Consider the following 14,898-nt stretch of genomic DNA (forward strand, 5'->3'; position numbering starts at 1 on the left):
CCTCAACGCTGTATATTGTGTCAACAAACGATGCCGACACTTGGTTGTGCTGAACGCGTGACGCGTCAGTTACTGGCCAAGAAAGTGCATGTAGAAGCGAAAAAAAGAAACATACGATAGGACATCGTCATTACTGCAACATGAAGGCTGATTTCTAGGAATTCAATACGCTTGTCAGTGAGAATAGGCGTTCACTGGACAAGTGGAATTGGAGAAGTACCGATAAGGTGGATGAGATGAGCAGTCTCAGTGATATAAATGCAGGGACATTCGCTTTATCAACGTTAGGCCACTCATATCTAACTGCTCGGTTTGAAGACGCGTTCGATAGAACTTTGTGCACGGAACAACTTCAAGGGATGCAATTCAGTAGTTGGTGCGACGACCTCTCGACATGCTCGTGTCTCAACATTGCAGTTTACTGTGCTGAGAGCCTCTTCAACAGAACCGGCCGAGATAAGGCCGGTGCAGATCAGTAGCACACCGGAATGTTTGAAACCGGATATGCACTACATTGTACGCGTGATAGCGCAATAACGGGATCTGCAGTGGCGGCTATCATACGGCAGCCTCTGCCCTTCAAAGGCAATCAACAGCACCCATCGAGAGCAGTGCTTTTACTACTTCACTATGGCGCCAGAATGCTACTGTATTGGTGAAATGGGTTCAGAACGAACTAAACAAAAGCATTGGCTGCCATTCCGCCCTGTAATATGAAACACCATAGATGCTGATGGGAGGGAGGGATGTGTGCTGTATTATTACTTCAGAGTAATGGTATACCCTTACTCTGAAGGTATAATAATACTGGCGTACCTATAATGGTACACCATTACTCTGACCACAAAACTATCATTACTATAGTGGTAATAGCTTTGTGGTCGCTTTGGAAAACCCAGATCGGCTTCGCGACCCTTTTCAGCAAAAGAAATTGGCTGCTTTGGTCGAGAATTCACGTTTCTTTCCCGCTGTTCCTCTAGTGTCTTTAACTTATGCGGTGAAGCCCCGCCGCGGTGGTCTAGTGGCTAACGTACTCGGCTGCTGACCCACAGGTCGCGGGATCGAATCCCGGCTGCGGCGGCTGCATTTCCGATGGAGGTGGAAATGTTGTAGGCCCGTGTGCTCAGATTTGGGTGCACGTTAAAGAACCTTAGGTGGTCGAAATTTCCGGAGCCCTCCACTACGGCGTCTCTCATAATCATATGGTGGTTTGGGGACGCCAAACGCCACATATCAATCAACTTATGCGGTGAACTTATGAGTGTCCCCGAATCAACTGTAGGAGAGGGGAACACACTCAAAGACAAGGAAAGGTCATGTGACGTAATTTAAAGCCCTCGTGTCATATGCAAATCAGCTGCAACCTACTCTTTATCGGGAATACGAAGGAAGATGTTGCATTTCTCCGTAAGAGCTCTATCATCCCGCATGTCGTCTTTTTTATATTTTATAAAAAATGTCGTCTTGATGCTAGTTTGTGCGTTCAAGCGTAACTGCTGCTTCGCATCGTTAATTTTTTGTGTGACGTAATCGGGTGTAAGGTGGTAACGGTAGCAAAGGCCACGGTGAACAAAATTTATGATATAAATTAAAAATCTTCGTTGAAAAAGGATGACGCAAGAACAACAAAAAGACACGCCAGAATAAAAGACCCGAAGATGTTCATGTACAGGTATAGACGTGACGCCGTTAATTCTGACACCTATAATTGTTGAAGTTTAACGTTCCGAAACTGAAGTTAGTCACAATTCTGACAACGGTTGCCTCTTCTTTGCTACGTTATATTGGTGAACATGAATTACATTTTTTTCTAAAATTACTTAGCATTTACTTGACACAACGTTTTTAATAAATTATGAAAGCAGAAAAAAAACCAGAAAACTTACGAAGGAAACCACAAATGTCTATTGACCCTTTATTTCACTGATTTATAAGACAGTATACTTCAGTACTAAAAAAATCTACATTAAGCTGATATTTCATATTTGTTTTACATGTGAAGTTATTGGGACTGAGCATGTCCTAACAACGATATAACTAAGTATTTAACAGCGCTGATTCGACACAGGACAGAAAAAAAAAAGAGTACTAGTGTACAGTCATCTGAAAAATTTTACGAAACCGTCAACGCGTGGCCAAGATGCTATTCGTGATATATCCGCTGCACGTCAAGGACAATCGACATCAGTAAATAGATCAGCACTACGCCCAAGACACGTCTCTCCCTTATTCAATGGCCTGGCTGTTTCCTCACTTGGCAAAAGTATTCTGCTCTTTTCCCTTTTTATGGGAAGCGCTCTGCCCAAGTCGAGGTTACGTACTTTTGTTTTGCAAGTAGTCTGTATGCATATCTGTCTCAATCTGTCTCACGAAGTGATGGACTCTATGACACATCGGTAAGAGAATGAATAGCATGCATGATAGTTTTGATTGTGCTGTCCAAGTATAGACGCATGACGCTCGTACTGCAGATAAAAGTTTTGCGTGAACGTAATGTTAGAGCAAAGTTACATGTTAGCAGAAACGGATGATGCGGATAAGATGCATGTTAGCAAAAACGGTTTACGCGTTTTCCTGCATAATCACTTCGCTTTCATTGTTCGCTTAAAATCTTGAATTGGTCAGGCCGTTTCTCTGACGGGAGATCGGCTGCTATGCCATCTAAGACGTTGCAAAATCGATTCGCTGTGGCTGTACTTGAGCAGAGAGGTAATACAAGAACGCTGTGTACTTTGATTCAGATACACACTGAGGAAGACCCCGCCACAGATGTCTCGTGGCTAACGTACACGGCTGCTGACCCGCAAGTCGCGGGATCTAATCCCGGCTACGGCGGCTGCATTTTCCATGGAGGCGAAAATGCTGTAGGCCCGTGTGCTTAGGTTAGAGCACAGGTTTAAAAACCCCAGGTGATCAAAATTTCCGGGGCCCTTCTCCACGGCAGGTTTCATAATCAAATGGTGGTTTGGAGACGCTATAAACCACATATGAATCAAATCACACTGAGGGAGCCCTCTTCGACAAGCATAGTCTACCACTGCGATGTGACTCATACTCACGAAGGATTTTCGAAACGTAAAACTCAGAAGTGATTTGCTTGGTTAGTCACAGTCACAAGCGTGCAATATGAAAAGCGCGTAGAGGTATTTTGTTGCACTTCTGATGCTAGGAAGACACTTCCTCTTAAGAAAGAAAATGTTCTTGTAGTCTCCGTGTTTATTTAAAGCCCAATAACAAAAATACAGCTTCTTTAAGAATAAACACACCATATTCGTTACCCTGCACTTAGTGTGAAATGACAATGTGTTTTACCAACCACATCTGTGACTTATGAAAAAAAAAAATTGGCAACTGATTGGCATTTTAGTAGCCTCCAAACAACAAAAGGTATTATGTTTATAGAGTTGCGGCATTACGAATTCCCATTGTGAGAAACATTTTGCGGCATGAAGGAGGAGCAAATGCAGGGAGGCTTCACGGTTGTTACAAAATAAGCACAAGGGAGGTGAATAAATAGGTGGGAACGAGAGGTGCTAAAAAAAGGAAATGTGGTTATGTATACCTGTAGTCTTAGTTACGAAATGCATCTGCAAATTTTCCACCAAAATCGAAGCCACCGGAAGTCATGCAAAATATAAATTATGTTTAAATACATTTTATGAAAAATAAAACGATATGTGATAACCTTTAGGTTCACTTTGGGGCAGGGTCATTAGGAGAAGAGAGTGCGACCAATTAAGTGCACTTAGTATTGACGCGTCGTGGGAGGTTGTCAGGTAATGTTCGGGCCTTCAAATCTCGAAGGTACGTGTTTGACTGCCGTCGATGGCAGCCGTGGTTTGCTCGGGGCCAAGAGCAAGCATGCCCGTTAAGCGTACACTAAATAGCCACAGTGGCAGTTCGTTTACTAAATGTTCAAAGAAGCAACGCGAGTCTCAAACGCTCGAGCTTCGGCGAGGTGATCTGTCGACGCGCTGATAAGCACAGTGGTACGCCACGCCGCAAGGCAATGTAAAGGAGTTATTAAACTAAAACAGAGGGATGTAATAAAAGAGAATGCAGAGTGGCTTGCGCAATCACGGTGAGGGGCTGTGTTTCCGTATTCAATGTGATAAGCGTCGCACAATCTCTGTACTTTATTAGCTACGCATGAATCCTTATCAACTATTGTTTTCATCTAGAATGTACGACAAGCTCATCAGCAAGCACTTATTGAGGCTAAGTAGATATCGAAAGACGACAACTACGGCTGGGCGATGCTGAAGGAGGTGATAAGAGACGGGAACTGAAGTTCTTATCACTGAAGGGAGCTTGCAGGACATTTTTCCATCGCCGATAGGCCCGTCACTTGGGAAGTGCCATGGCTTAAATGCTATCTATTTCAACACATTTCCTTGTCACAGCGATACCACGGCTTTTCCAAGGCGTCATTATCTGCTTTCATGATATAGCGAATATTGTCAACACGCCCGCGCCACATGCGGCGTACAAAAGGATCTATATACCTAATTACATTATAATGGAACTTCACGATAACTCCAGTGCACAGATAGGCGCGCCGAAGAGAACAGGCTGCACCAGAATATAGCTGTATTTGTTTTTGAGTTTTGAGACAACTTTCTCGGTTAATGGGTTGCTGTCATATTGTAAATTATTGTCACGTTGCGCAATACAGTTATTACAAGTATTATGTGAAATTAATGTCACTTTACGAAAATGAACAATCTCGTTCGTAACTTCCTCATGACGAGGGCCATGTACTATCGACATCGATCCATTTTTGCCCCCTTTTTGCTTTGGCCTTAATAACACAGCGCGATTTCAACCGAGCCCCGACGTTTCCGAATGGTTTCTCCTGCTGACATGCCTTTTAGACTTATGACGACGGGCAGTTGTATGGTTTCTCGATTAAGTGCTCAGTCTAGGTGCATGATGACACTGTTATTATCCATTTCATGCGAAACAACGAAAATAAGCATACAAAAAAACCGGCTTTAGAACTGTGTGATATGGAGCCGTTTAGTGTTCACAAAGTGCGCCAAAAATTTTTTATGTGCATCGGCCCATGAACTACCTAATGAAACTTGCAGCCGGTGGCACAAAGAACCACGCCGTGTTGGCTCTGGTGTTCAAAAGCTGGTTACAAGTAATGTTAGAATATAAATCCGACATTGTCGCCTTGAAACTGCCGATGCCACAAGCCTGTTTCATTCATATTCAAAGTTTAAAAGGTATTTCTACATCACAAAGATGCATTGCCCACAGGAATAACGATATTCGTTTTTTTTTTTTCATTTAACAAGATGACTACAGACTGGTATATCATTGCGTGCGCATAGTTTTTTACAGTTTGAGATAGCGTTTCTTCATGCTTGTATCTTATCAACTCGGCTGCGCAGATACCAAGATGCACTCCCCTGCAAGACGGTCCCATCCAACCGAAAGCAAAAGTTACGCACATCTAGTTCACAAGTGCGGTTGCGGGGCGGTTTCCATGTCTAATTCAAATTGTCTTCAAACGCTTTCAAACCGTCACTTTCCAGAACTAAACTATGATTTAATGGCTTGCAACTACGTGGAGCGGTATTCTGAATGGCATCGCGCACGCATTTTGTGTGAGCACAGCGTCTTCCGATTAGCGCCTCTAGATTTGTACCCTGTATATGTAACTAACAATGTCGATTCAGTATTAGAAGCGAAATTAGGTGACATAACAAAGCCACAACCGCCTATTTTGTCGGCTCAACTCATCGCTGTGTACTATTAATAACTAAAGGTTACAAAAGTGGGCTTCATACGCTCAGTATGTTGATCTGCATATTATTATTATTGAATGCCTTTAGTGTATAGCTGAAGCATTGTGTGAGCCTATGTGAGACTGAAGCACTGTGTAAGACTGAGATGATTCGGACACGGTAACTGTTGAACGGAGCTGGGAGCTGGGAAGTGTTCAGTCACCGTAAGCCTTTGTCTGCGGCACCTAAAGAACGACTTCACTCATGGTGTCTCAGATGACGCTGCTGCAAAATAAGCTTTCAATATATCTCGCACTCCGGTTAGCGACACAACTCATGTCTTCACTATAGAGTTTGTTTGCTGAGAACATCGAATGGGAAAGTTCCAAGAAAACGTCCGGTGGAAAAATAGCAGAGCTACAAGTGCTGCCGACGACAGCCTTCACGCGTGAATGACCGAGTTACAAGAAGCTTATCGATAGCCTCCAGAACTGGCGACAGCCTGAGAGAGATTCGCGCGAGACAAGCGCAATGAGGATGCGACAGGCTACTCACCCGTCCTGACGTCTAGTCCCGAACTGGCGCAACCATTGAAAACGAGGTGGTCAGGGCAAAACTATTTATAGCGAAGCGCCGGTTCCCCGCAGTTTAGGTGCGGGCCTGGGCCAAACTCTCTACCAGGAAAGCTGACCAATAGGAAGGCTGCTCGAGGAGGCTGCGCCTGTTTGGACAACAGTGGAGGGCCGTGCGACGCAGAGATAAGTCGCCAGCGAGAGCTCGCCGAACACGACTTTATCATTCTTCCCTCCAGCTACGATAAGTCAGGATGAGGGCACAGCGATAACAGGCTAGTCGACGCCTAAAGCTGTTAATCAAGAAACAAGAAAGATCTCAATGCGACTATCAGTTTCGGGTGTATTTGTCACACTCACCGATGTGCTCCACCACAGTCTTCAGGCTGTGTCCTAGACATAAGCGCTAGTATGCCACGTAAACATCGGTGAGCGTGCTCCCGAGTGCGCTGATTGTCCTCGTATCTAGGTAGATTCCATGTAAAATTGAACAACGCATGGCTGGCTGACCTATTATATTTTTTTTTCAAATTTTTATTTATTGTTGTCTGATCAGTGCAAACAAGAAATTTGCAAGTGCTTTACCACAACTTGTTTTCAGAGTATAGTAACTCAATAATGACGAAGAGGTGGAGTGCGAAGCTTACCTGCTCTGTTCTGTTTTTTTTTTTAATTTCGGGATGAATTACACAAAAGATATTAAAGCTGCGTACCTCACATTTGTATAGTTGAGTATGAGTATACTTGCACTTACGATGAATTATATTCCAATTCTTTGCGTAGTAAACTTTTTCATAAAAATTTTCAAATTTCACCAGAAAAGTTTTTTTGCCTAATTTGCACGTTTCTATTTAAAAAATTGGCTATGATAGAGCGCCCAAAATTCCGTATTACTTCTTCGGCACGCCGACTTATAAAACTACAAAAGATTTTCAACCAAAAGATATAATCGTGCTAACTTTAAGAAAAGAGCATGCAAGGGAAATTTCTGACGAAGAATAAAAACACTATTTTGATATTTTTTTTATTTTTTCCCCTTTTTTGTATACCTTTTCTGCACATTAGCTTTCATAATCAATAAAAACATGTTGCATAATATGGTTTCACGTACAGTTACGGTCTGTCAAAAAATGTCCTTGTACAAGAATAGGCAACTTTAGATACCACTGCCTGCCCGCTAAATATGGAATGCAGGCCTATAATTAACTTTCGTGAAAGGTGAGCAGCACTGAAATCGCTGTCGACTGCATTGAGTATGCCAATTTCAAAATGGTTACCGGGCGCACAAATGTCCCTGCATTCGCTACGCCGTCCCCGTCTGCGAAAAGAGAGCGTTTTTCAGACACAGCGACGTAGCCACTGAGACACTTATTCGCATTCATATGTACCTGTGAATACGTTTCGTGTGTCATTTGTGCTGAGCAACGCGGGGCACGTTTTGATCCGTTTGCCACCCTTCGCGTGACATTCCACTTTGTTGCTATCGCATTCATTGCTTCGCCTTTGCGGCAAAGCTGTGGCTTATTTTTTCGTCGTGTGCTTCTTTGGATCTCTGCAAAGTGGAAACAACATGGCGGAATTCGATAACGATGACCCTCACCACCACGACCAAGTAATAAATCACACTTTACTGGTCAACTAATACATAAGTAGCCATCGTATTTTTTCAGGTTATTTCTAAGATGTTTAACTTGCTGTTTACAAAGTAGGTCTTCCCTAACAATAATGTATCCCCCGCAGCAGTGGGCAATCTTCATGTCCTAAATATGAGACACCGGTTGTCATACCTCCGAATGCATTTAGACTCATGCAGATGTGTACATCTTGTAAAACCTCCGAGACTTGCTCACTGGATTCCGTGCCGACCGGTTGTGCCCTCGCGATATCCGACGACAGTGCAGCTCTGGCCGACTGGGTCGGTTCTACACCACCTCCTGACGCTGGTTCCCGACGACGACGACAGCGTAGCTCTGGCCGACAGGATCAGCCCTACGCCATCTCCTGTTGCCGACAAGAACTCTCGCCAGTGGTGCCCCGTCCTCGGACTCCTGCGACCGTGTTCATTTTTCCTATCTTCTTTTTACTTCTGTCGCTCACTGTCCCTGTGCCTCTCTTTCTATATAAATACCTTTTCATCCTATTCTTGTAATCTCTCCTTACCCCCATCCTTTGTGAGCTACTGTTGAGGTGTCGCACCAGATGCAGACAGTTACGGGGCTCACTTTTCTCTTCTTTCCCCTTTTATAACCACATAAGAAGAAACCTCCACATGTACTGTTGTCCCTGTCGATTCACTCGCCCGAATCATTTATGCTCTCATCTATTGACAGATTCGGAGCACTTCCGGTAATACCCTCTTCTGCTCCTTGCGGAGCAAGTCCATTCTACTGGTAGATTGAGAGTGCTCCGTGTATGTTCCGTTGGCAGACCTGGAGCAGCTCCATCGCGAGATCCACTCCACGGAGCAACTTTTTCTACTCCGCGAAAATCGGTGGATTCAACCGGAAGTTGCAAGGGCCCCGCGCCTTGAAACGGTGCCCAGTTTGGGTGCGCCAAAGGATGCCGGTCGCCTTAGTTGCGCCTCGCGTCGGAGCTCACGTTTTCCTAGCGTAGCGCCGCTTTTCCAAGCGTGTCCACTGATGCAAGGGAGAGACGCGCGCATCGCGTTACATTCTGACCTTGCCATTTACTCCAGAGGTAGCGCGTGTGTTCCATTGGTAAATTCCCTTCTGTTGCCCTCCACCAGAGTGGAGTGCTTCAACGAAGAGTTCGTCGGCCACTCCAAATCTGCCAATGGATGACATCAATAGATAGTATGTAAAGGGTGCATAATCGCGAGATAGTACGTATTTAATTTCAATTTGTTTTATCAAGTATAATAATGCTGCGTGATGGAGCTAGAAAATAACGACGATGAAGTACAGTTCAATCAACTTGCCCTAATTTATCGTGTACTTTAAGAGACATTTCATTTGCTCATGGCCAGACATGTGCGACTTGTACAACTAGTGTGAGTACCAGGCCATAGACGCTTAGAAATCAATGATTATGCAGAATCTCTAGAAAAATCACCCCATGATAGCGCTGTTTTGCTTGCAGTGCCTACGTCAGCGTATATCACAGCAGCATGATTTGAAAAGCTTACAAAAGCCAATACTTTCAACTTTTCCTAGATCTGGTGACCTTATATTATTATTCCGAATCTGCTACCTCAATAAGTGCATTAGGTTTCTAAACAAGGCACCGTCAGGCTGATGGCATACCCCCAGAGTGGGTTGCGCCAAGATGCTGAGGAACCAAGCAACCTTGCAAACATGAGAATTATTTCTGGCACTGTAAAGCAGAATCCGGCAACTTTTATGAATGTTTTGGTACTTCAAAAGTGTTCAATGAGTGGACGGGGGCCATTCAAGTGAAATGATCGAGAAGCTTTGTATCACAAGCGCAAAGACTTGCAAATTGGACAGTTTAGATGCTGTAACTAATATATGGTTGCTGTATGTTGGTTTCACACGGACAACTTTCACTAACAGGGTAAAAATAAATAGACGTACATGAATTCAAGATATTTCACTTTATAGCCACTTATATCTGGTTTCATATATAGTATGTGGATCCACTTTTTCGTGTATACTGATGGAATGCACAGAAAAAATTATTTTCGGGCTCTTAAGGGTGTAGTAACTCTAAATCAGCGAGAAACAAAAAATTCTGCTGGTTAAGAAGATTCAGGGCTGAAAGGGTTAAAATAATCCCTGGTTAACACAGTGGCCCATCTGTCTTATACGTATGAGCGGCCGCAGTTAAAAGAAACCTGCTACACCACACCTGTACGTAAAGAAGTGAACTTATCGGTGTGTTTTAGCAAGCATATTATATCATCCCACTTCTTGCCCGTTACTCTTTTATTCTTTTTTATTCACAGAAGCAGAAATCCTACCTAATTAGAGGCAGTGCAGAAAAACGACAATAATTCCGTATCTGCATGCTTCCTACTTTTTTCATTCTGTAAGATAAGCAATGAATTTATGAAAAACCTACGAGGCGGCTTTAGCTATCGCTTTCTGCAACAAAGCTAGGACTTAACATAACAGACTTGTTTAAAAGTTCCGCGACAATGGCTACGTAACAACAGGATAACCTACATCTAAAAATACCTAACCTGTGCGGTAAAGCAATCAGTCATTTTGTACCCACACTACTTCGGAATGCTTAAGGCCTGGGATAGTTTTACCATTTCTTGACACCTTAGTTACAACTTCTTTCAACATAGTTTTACCTTTTCAGAAACTTCGACAGAAGTCTAGCTGCTGTTTTGAAGATTTTCTAAAGTATTTCCAGCACACGTGTGGGTGTGATAAGGTGATGTCTAAAAATTGTAGTACATTATTCTGAGGCAATTATTTGCTGAATTCAATATTACTTCCAGTTCATCCAAAAAGAGAGAGAGAATAAGGATGAAAGAAAGGCAGGGAGGCTAACCATAGCGGAGCCAGGTAGTCTACGATACCCTGAAATCGGGGGTAAGGGGATACGTTAGAAAGAGAGGAGGAGGAGAGAAAACTCACTGCTGCCATCGACGAAACGGTATACTTTTGTGCTTAAGATCACAGGTGGTAAGTCACTCCCGTGGCCTGAAATGTAATGGCCTGAAACGTGGTCTGAAATGTAATGCGAGCGCTCTTCTTAGGGAACTAGTCGAATGAAGGTATGCGCCAGATTAAAACGACACTTTATTTGAGGTTATGCCCAAAACAAAATTTTCCCCTAAGACTAGTGTTGAGCATTGGCTACCTCCCTGTAACATGGTTTAAGTTCCCGAAGTCCCCCCCCCCCCCCCCCATAAAAGTCCAGCAGGCCCGTGCTTAGCTATTATACTACAATCGGCATATACTTGCTACTGGTGGTGGTCGCGACTCACAGAAAGGCAACGTACGTTGAAGCAATACCCACAAAATATAACTCTATGCCGAAATTTTGTGGTCACCAAGGCACAACTCTGCCTAGAATGGTTGCAGATTACCGCAAATATTGAAACTTCAACAGAAGAAATCAAATTCCTAGCAAACCACTACACGATCTTGGCACGGAAAAAACACATTGAAGGAACCAAGGGAGCAGGATTGTTCAGATGAGCAGGAGAGCGTAAGAAGGGCTCAGAGTACTAGCGATATTACCCAGTGAGAGGCAGAGGTTCTAAAGGACAGGTGCATTAATGAGTCAGCACTCGATTAACTGGTACAAAAATGTCTTATCTTTCTCTTAGGCTCCTACGCGTGCCAGACTGATAGGTTCGCATATTATCTTGGCATGCGCAGATAAGTTTTTGTGCCTCGCTTTTTTTAAGTGCGAATACACTTTATAAGCGACCCCAAACCATCCACCGCCGTCGGCGGCGTCCGCAGTCTTCTCTCTATCTTTAAAAGAAAGAGGACTTGGCGGGCCGCAGCGCGACGCTCTACCGAATAAGCCACGGACGCGACGCTGATATCGGTGTCAGTAACGCGCCTTATACGCCCTCCCCCTTCGCTCGCTCCTCCGCTCTCCTCGCTCGCTGCAGCTGTGCGTGCACCCCTCTCTCTCGCGCGCCCGCCTTCTCTCTCAGTCTCCCATCGAGAGCGGGTCGTGAGGGGGAGTAAAGTTAAAATCCGTTGGCATTCGCCAGTGAGTTAACGTAAACTCCGGCGTGTGATCAAATTGCGATTCCCAGGAACCATTACACCATAAAGGCACCATAGTGTGATTAATAAAGATAATAGTGCGAATTCATAAATACCCCTCATAGCATCCCCCCGTGTATTCGCACTTAACCATGTTCAACCTCGGGGAAATGCTTGGGAGTTTTTTCACCACCACGCACCCCTTTACTTGAAAGATAGATATGTGTGGTTTGACGTCCGAAAAACACCATAGTAGTATAAGCGACACCGTATAGGAGGGCTTCGGAAATTTTGACCACCTGGGGTGGGTTCTTCAATGTATACACCCAAGTCTGAGCACATAGGCCTACAGCATTTTCGCCTCCATCGGAAATGCAGCCGCCACCGCCACCCCTTCAGTTGTTAGTCAGCTTTTGTGTGTCTCGACGCTTTTTCGGGTCTGTACTTGCACATCCTTTCTCTTAGAGTGAGCCATTAGGCGGCTGCAGTCCCGTAGAAGCAGGTCTTCCTTCGACCACGTCGTGCCACCCCACAGCGCACAGTCAACGCCCCACCTACGCAGGTAAACTTCTAGGCTTCGGTCCTGTGGAAACTGGCCTGTCTTTGGCATCTCCGTGCCGTGCCGTCTTACGGCGTATACGGTCAACGCCCCGCCTACGTATTACGACTACCTTAAAGTGGGAGGACTTGGTGGACCGCGTCCCCTCTACAGAGGGTGTTAACCCCCCCCCCCCTAAAGTGGGCGCGATACAATGAATTAAACCTTATTTAAGGTCATGCCGGTCTCTATTGAGAGCCGTCATCCCAGCCTACTCTGTATATATGACCACTCTGACGATAACCTCTATCACAGCGAGATAGCCGCTGCTGTCTCTCTTTCATAAAAGGCGTCAGATGGCAGATTTATGCACTTGCCTTCGTTCTTTTTTGTGTAGACGCTTTCACTATTTCTCTTGACATGGTATTGTTGTGTACGTACGAAACAGTAGCCTGGTCGAACAGGGGACGACCCATGGACTGACCTTGCAACATACCTTTTTCCAAACAATCCTAGGGAGCCTTGTGGGTGCGAAGACCGCTATGGAGAAAGTGTGTACACCCAGAGCGAGTTTGCTGTTCGGTTGCTCGCTGCTCGTTGGCACCGTGGTATTTAAAAGAACACGTGAACCCTTCTCAACTGTTCTTGAATCATAAATACTGCACACATTCTAACGCGTCTGCATATCTCTCTATACATTAAATGAGAAAAGATCAACATTGTTTGATGTCATCACTACCGAGCCACTATGCACCACGTGTAGCAGCTAACAACATGCACATGATTGCGTGCCAATACCGTCAAGATCAGCCAGAACAGTGAATTCATGTTTATTCGACGATTGCTGCTAACCTATGCAATGTTACGAATATGAAGTACTGAACTGACAGAGCTAGCTGCTTGAATATTCAGTGTGAACACGCATGGGCTTCCCAGAGATGTTTAGTCATTATGACCTATAAAATGTAATGTGGCACCATCTATGACTACACATATACACATCTACCATGTGGTCGAGCACTATAGAACACAAGCGAACACGTTAGAACACAAGCGGTACTTGCAAAAATGTAACAACTCTGGTTGGGGTGAATGAACGGCGATCAAATCTATTCTTCAGTTGCATGCAGGGATGCCTGCAGTATTGTAGCCGCGATATCGATTTCATGTAATTAAGTTTCGTCCATGATGAGGTGTGTTGGTGTTTATACATGCACTATCAAATATTTTAGCCTTATCGCGGGAGCTCGCGCATTTCAACAAAACTAGACTATTCGCATCTTAACCTTAACCAAACAATATCAAAAAATGGTGAAGCATTTGAAATATCATCATATTTTAACTCCGCACGTGACTACACGGACACAGGAGAAGCAGTTTTTTCCTTCTTATCTTGTGTCCGCGTAGTCGTGCGCTGAGTTCAAATACGTTCAGGTACGGTCACCAACTGGCCCACCTTCCCGTCCTTCTAAAGCATCTAAAAGACTCCTGCGTGTGGTCTGCGCCGAGACAAGAAATTGTATAGAGAAAAAAATGCAAGGAGGTTAACCAATCGAGGCCATTACTATTTGCAACGTTTCAGCCAGGGAGAGGCCTTCATGTGGGAGAAAACGACACAGAAATGCGATTCAGAAACGGGAAATAAGGAGCCCCGAAATCCTGAGCAATCAGTATCCCACACTAATCTCCACAGCATGGCGAGTAATGCTTTATGACAAGAACATGTCACTGCGAAGTCATGTGAACACATCACTGGCGCTTAGATAAAACCATCAATGACAGTTTGAAAACTGTGATAAGGTTGACAAATAGTGAACATACCAGCAATTCTAGCAAATGGACACAGCATATACAAAAAAAACCAAGAACAATTCAAGAAGACAAGATTTGTTGTTAACAATTTCAAGATCGACAACAAGAAGTAAATAAAAGAACCAGCGAAAACACGTAGCGAAAATCTGCATATGCAGTGACTGTGATTGGACTGCGATGATGCTAGAACTCACTTCTCTACCGAAAGAAAGGTGAGCTTGCCTGGATTATTGTTTCTTCCAGATGAAATAACATTGAACTTGTGTAAAAGGAATCGCTCGCGGGCTTCGCTATTATGGTACTAATAAAAACCTGATTCAAGTATAGCTGTTAGTTTACCGAAAGAGTTTGCCCGATATGTTGGAGTTTGCATAGAGAGCATTTAAGGATGATACATGGTGTTGCTCTCACCAGTTATCACAGTCTAAACTGCGTTTTATATTGCGAAGAAAGTTTGAAGTTATGCTTTCAACAGAACTTGTGTTCGTCAGGTGGTTGAGTACTCCGCAACGGGGTTTGTTGAAGGGATGACAACCAAAATAAGAGGTGGAGGAAGTTTCTAACAAAATGAGTAAGATGAG

General features: G+C 44.1%; 1 protein-coding gene across 1 annotated transcript in view; it reads right to left on the bottom strand.

The window, feature by feature from the left end:
- The window catches only part of LOC119169816 (gamma-butyrobetaine dioxygenase-like), a 61,826-nt gene extending 55,379 nt beyond the window's left edge, over positions 1–6,447 (bottom strand). Inside the window, exon 1 of the mRNA XM_037420830.2 lies at positions 6,291–6,447. The gene's annotated coding sequence lies outside the window, so the exon portion shown is untranslated. The remainder of the gene's footprint in view (positions 1–6,290) is intronic.
- Between the last annotated feature and the right edge of the window lie 8,451 nt (positions 6,448–14,898).

Source organism: Rhipicephalus microplus, chromosome 2, assembly GCF_043290135.1.
Source record: "Rhipicephalus microplus isolate Deutch F79 chromosome 2, USDA_Rmic, whole genome shotgun sequence".
Taxonomy (NCBI): domain Eukaryota; kingdom Metazoa; phylum Arthropoda; class Arachnida; order Ixodida; family Ixodidae; genus Rhipicephalus; species Rhipicephalus microplus.